The sequence below is a fragment of the Phoca vitulina genome, unplaced genomic scaffold, assembly GCF_004348235.1.
Source record: "Phoca vitulina isolate PV1807 unplaced genomic scaffold, GSC_HSeal_1.0 scaffold3, whole genome shotgun sequence".
Taxonomy (NCBI): Eukaryota; Metazoa; Chordata; class Mammalia; order Carnivora; family Phocidae; genus Phoca; species Phoca vitulina.
The window spans coordinates 66,348,153-66,354,060 of NW_022589706.1; the positions used below are offsets into that span (position 1 = coordinate 66,348,153).

At 42.4% G+C, this 5,908-nt stretch overlaps 1 pseudogene; it reads left to right on the forward strand.

Moving 5' to 3' along the window:
- Positions 1-284: 284 nt before the first annotated feature.
- On the forward strand, positions 285-1,613 carry LOC116630277 (annotated as a pseudogene).
- Positions 1,614-5,908: the final 4,295 nt, after the last annotated feature.

Below are 5,908 nucleotides of genomic sequence, written 5' to 3' on the forward strand. Positions count from 1 at the left end.
CTCACTTTTGTCTAGGATTGCTGAGAAAGACTTTACAGAAGAGAAAATGTTTTATTAGTGTCTTAAAGGCTTAATAGCAAATCATTAGTTAAAGAATAATAGAGAGAATAATCCAGAGAAAGGAGAGAACATAAGGAGAGGCCTGGAGTCATGCCAGTACCAGGTGTGTGGGAGATGTAGGTGGGTGGGAAGTAGCAGGACTTGAGGATCAGAAGTTGAGTTGGGGCTCTGTTGCTCATGCTATAGCCACCACCCAGTCTGACACCACTACCCATGAGCCAGGGATGGCTGTGCCTCCCATGAATGCTCATCTTGGAAAATTTGCCAGGGATGTCTTCACCAAGGCTATGGATTTGGCTTCATAAAACCTGATTTGGAAACAAAATCTGAGGGGCATCTGGGTGGATGAGTCAGTTAAGCCTCTGCCTTCAGCTCAGGTCATGACCTCAGGGTCCTGGGATCAAGCCCCACATCAGGCTCCCTGCTCGTCGGGAAGCCTGCTTCCCTCTCCCACTCCCCCTGCTTTTGTTCCCTCTCTCGCTGTGTCTCTCTCTATCAAATAAATAAATAAAATCTTAAAAAAAAAAAAAAAGAAAGAAAAAAAAAAAACCCAAAATCTGAGAATGAACTGGAATGTACAAGTTTAGGTTTAGCCAACACTGAGACCAACCACCAAAGTGAGGGTTAGCCTGGAAACCAAGTACAGATGCACCAAACATGGTCTGATGTCTATGGAGAAATGGAACACTGTCAACACACGAGGCATGGAGATCTTTGTGGAAGATCAGCTTGCATGTGGACTGAAGCTGACCTTTGATTCATCCTCTCACCAAACATGGGGGATAGGGGCAGGATGCTGGGAGTGGGGAGATAAAGGTGTGGGATGATAAAATCAGGACAGAGCATAAGTGAGAGTTCATCAACCTGGATGTGGATTTCTACATGGCTGGGCCTTCAGTCTGGGGTGCTCAGGTGCCAGGTCAAGAAGGCTGGCTGGCTGGCTGGCTAGCTCCCAGATGAATTCTGAGACCACAAAATCTGGGAGGACCCAGAGCAACTTTGCGGTTGGCTACAAGACTGATGAATTGCAGCTTCACACTAATGTAAATGAGAGGATAGAGTGTAGTGGCTCCATTTATCAGAAGGTGAACAAGAAGTTGGGCACTTGGGTGGTTCAGTCGTTAAGCGTCTGCCTTCGGTTCAGGTCATGATCCCAGAGTTCTGGGATCAAGCCCCGCATCAGGCTCCCTGCTCCGTGGGAAGCCTGCTTCTCCCTCTCCCTCTCCCCCTGCTTGTGTTCCCTCTTTTTCTCTGGGTCTCTCTCTGTCAAATAAATAAATAAAATCTTTAAAAAAGAAGTTGGAGACCAATGTTAATCTGGTCTGGACAGCAGGAACTAGTAACACTCACTTCAGAATAGCAGCCAAGTATCAGATGGACCCTGATGCCCGTTTCCCGACTGAAGTGAACAACTCCAGCCTGATGGGTTTAGGACATATTCAGACCCTAAAGCCAGGGGTGTCAGACTGACACTGTCAGCTCTGCTGGATGGCAAGATTGTCAACACTGGTGGCCATAAGCTTGGTCTAGGCCTGGAATGCAAGCATAATTGAATACTGTACAACCGTTTAAATTTAAACTATTTTGCAGGGTAGCTACCTTCAGAATTTAGTGCACCTTTTTCTGGGATGCAGTATTGCTAAATATCATGTTAGACCTCCAGATGAAAGATGATTCTGCTTTAAGGTGTTACCCTTTCAGAGATACAGAGGAAACCCTGTTCCAAAAAAGGTACTTTGAGCTGTAGACTTGAGGGGAACTTGGTGGCCTATAGAGGTGTCAGATTTCTTTTTTATCTAGAAATGGCTCCTAGTGGAAGCTGATAATTTATAACAATTTGTAAATTGGTATTGAGTACATGAATAAAATTCTGACTTCCTGAAAGGTAAACCTACCCTAATGGAGGAGAGGCTTGTTGTTTGATGTTGTGTACTAACTCATCTGAAAGAGACTTTATTTTTTTTAAGATTTTATTTATTTATTTGAGATAGAGAGAGAGAGCACATACAAGCGGGGGCAAGGGGAGGGATGGGCAGAGGGAGAGGGAGAAGCAGACTCCCTGCTGAGCAAGGGGCCCGACACAGGGCTAGATCCCAGGACCCGGGGATCATGATCTGAGCTAAAGGCAGATGCTTAACCCACTGAGACACCCAGGTGTCCCTGAAAGAGACTTTAGACAGATTTTCACGACCTGTGTCCACCCCAGTCCACACCTCTTTTACACCAAAAATAGTCTGCAGTGCACAATAGCTGGTTTTTTATGTGCCATTTTGGGGTGGAGAAGGTGGATGTGATGAAACCAATAATTCAGGACTTAATTCCCTTTCATGTTGTGCTTTTTTGCCCTTGCACCAGATGAAATAGCTTCTAAGAGTTCTAGCTGCAAGCAGGAACAGTCTCTGTGACTGTAATCACGTTGTGATGTCTTTCGGAATCTAAATTGGATTTCTATTTATATTCTTGCCACTCGGTTTATTTTTCAGTAGTTCAATGGGTACTTTTTAGAGTCTTACATTTTGTGTGGAATTAAATCTTTCCTTTCCAATGCTCTAATTAACATAAAGTAAAATTTGGATAAAATATTAGAACCTAAAAAAAAAAAAACAACAGTTCAGTTGGAAACAAAGGGTGACTATCGACCATATTCAAAGGGGTTTCAGCTGGGGATTAATGCATATAGGTCTGTATTTTAGAGACTCTCTAGCACCATTTTTTTTATTTAAAGTTTTTTTTTTAATTAAGATCTTTTATTTATTTATTTGACAGAGAGAGAGGGACCACAGGCAGGGGGAGTGGGAGAGGGAGAAGCAGGCTTCCCGCTGAGCAGGGAGCCCAATGTGGGGCTCAATCCCAGGACACTGGGATCATGACGCTTTTTTTTTTTTAAGATTTTATTTATTTATTTGAGAGAGAGAATGAGATAGAGAGAGAGCATGAGAGGGGGGAGGGTCAGAGGGAGAAGCAGACTCCCTGCTGAGCAGGGAGCCCGATGTGGGACTCGATCCCGGGACTCCAGGATCATGACCTGAGCCGAAGGCAGTCGCTTAACCAACTGAGCCACCCAGGCGCCCCCCGAAGGCAGGCGCTTAACGACTGAGCCACCCAGGCGCCCCTAGCACCATTTTTTAAAAAGATTTTATTTATTTATTTGAAAGAGACAGAGAGCACAAGCGGGGGGAGGGGCAGAGGGAGAGGGAGAAGCAGACTCCCCGCTGAGCAGGGAGCCTGGAAGCGTGGGGGTTTGATCCCAGGACCCTGAGATCATGAGGTGAGCTGAAGGCAGATGATTAATTGACTGAGTCACCCAGACGCCTCTCTGGCACCATTGTGAAAGACATCAAGGCTAGAAGATCCTGAGGAAAGGAAAAACAAGTTGGTAACTATTGTAGCCATCTAAACATTATTTCAGTTATGGAACAGGATTAATTCAATTAATTCTCATAATCCACATAAAGTAGGTGTAACCATATGCCATTTACAGATGAGGCAATCAATGAATAGAGAGATACGTAGACTTACCAATAGCCAGTAAATGGAGTCAGATTTTAAACCCAGGCAGTCTGTCTTTTTTTTTTTTTTAATATTTTATTTATTTATTTGACAAAGAGAGAACACAAGCAGGGGGGAACAGTAGGCAGAGGGAGAAGCAGGCTCCCTGCCAAGCAGGGAGCCCGATGTGGGGCTTGATCCCAGGATCCTGGGATCATGACCCGAGCTGAAGGCAGACACTCAACCTACTGAGCCACCCAGGCACCCCCCCTTTTTTTTTTAAGATTTTATTTATTTATTTAAGAGAGAAAGAGAGAGAGAGCAGGAGCAGGGGAAGGGCAGAGGGACAGGGACAAGCAGACTCCCTGCTGAGAAGGGAGCCTGACATGGGGCTCAATCCCAGGACCCCGATATCATGACCTGAACCCAAGGCAGATGCTTAACCCACTGAGCCCAGGTGCCCCCAGGCAGTCTGCTTTTTTTAGAAGCTTTGGGAATAAGGATAGAGTGCTACCGTAGGTGGGGCTGGGGGAGGCAGGATATTATGGAGCAAACATTCTTACAAATCCGCTTTCAACATCTCTCTCCTTTTCCAGAGGTGACACTCTGGCTGCTAATCTCTCTGCTCTAAGGGCTAATGCTGTCACACTGCTTTTCTTGAGAACTTTCTCCTTCTCCATCCTGGTTGTGTATATTCCACATAGCTCTGAGAACGTGACCCTCCTGGCCCAAGCACCCTCCTAGGCTAAGTGAAATCTCCTCCAGATCAGATTTTTTTTTTTTTTTTTGTGATACTCAAACCCTGCTTTCAATTCCAGGGAAGGTGGGAGGAAAAGTCTGGGAGCTCGATGGCTTTAAGATGTTGGATTTGATTTCAGGTTTGTTTTGTTTGTGGTGCCTCAGGGATATTCAAGTGGAGATGAGAAAAGAAGCCACAGTGAGAGAAGCCAGAAGTTTGAAGATTTTCTTTTGAAAACACTTATTAAAAAAAGAAAAAGAAGGAAAGAGAATAGTTATTAAATGTTTGGTTTCAGACGCTTAACAGGAATATTCAAATAGTATCTCACTGGTCATTACTCCTAGTATTTTGGAAGGCAGTCCTTGTATACAGCTAGATATTTTTTCTAAATAACTTTGAAAAGGAAACCAAACGAGTGCATCAGTGGCCAAGTTCTTGCAGCCTATTTCTTTTAATGTAGGATTTTTTCTGAAGATAGTTTAGGATACATGTTCTAAAATTCACAGTTTCCTCAAGTTTAAAGAGCCACGTAGGGACATATGTCATAATATTTGTACAAAAAAAATTGATAAATACATGTATGTAAAGGTTGTAATTTTTATTTTTATTTTTCCTAGTAAAGAAAAACTGCATGTTGACTACAGAGAATATAAAATACAGAAGTTAAAAAATTCATCTTACCATCATATATAAACATTATGAACATTTGTTCCTTCCATAGTACTTCCCTCTTCTTTCTTTTTGATTACTGCATTTCTTTTATTTTATAATTACAATGTTCCTGGTGTTCCATTTCTTTTTTTATTTTTATTTTTTTAAAAGATTTTATTTATTTATTTGACAGAGACAGACAAAGCGAGAGAAGGAACACAAGCAGGGGGAGTGGGAGTGGGAGAAGCAGGCTTCCTGCTGAGCAGGATGCGGGTCTTGATCCCAAGACCCTGGGATCATGACCTGAGCTGAAGGCAGACGCTTAATGACTGAACCACCAAGGCGCCCCTCTGGTGTTCTATTTCAAACATAGCTATTTCTTCCTCATAGTATATAAACTGCTACTTAAAATATATATATTTGTTGGGGCTCCTAGCTGGCTCAGTCGGTGGAGCATGTGACTCTTGATCTCAGGGTTGGAGGTTTGAGCCCCATGTTGGGTGTAGAGATTACTTAAGAATAAAATCTTTAAAACTATATATATTTGTTTTTTAAATGGTAAAAATGATTCATTCTCACTGTTTAAAAAAAAAGTCATGCAATACAAAAATACATAGAGTCAAAAACATAAGTCTCCCTGCCTTTTCCCAGATTTATTCCCCAAGGTACCTCAAGTGATGGTTTGATTAAATCCTCAAGTTTTTACAAAAGCAATTCTTGGGATAATTTTTCCTCCCATACCTGTAATCTAAATCAATATAAGCATATTTTCCCTAAAGTGTTGTTAATGATTACTTGTCTAACTTTTTTCGGATTACTTTTTTTACCCTGTTTTTAATAATTATGTAAGATACAATGCTGCTAAAACACTGGAATGCCAGTTCACCTTGCTGTGAATGAGTTGGAGGAAGATTTTATATCAAGAGTGTTGTTGGAATACAGGCATTCCTTGAATAGAGGCTAATTATG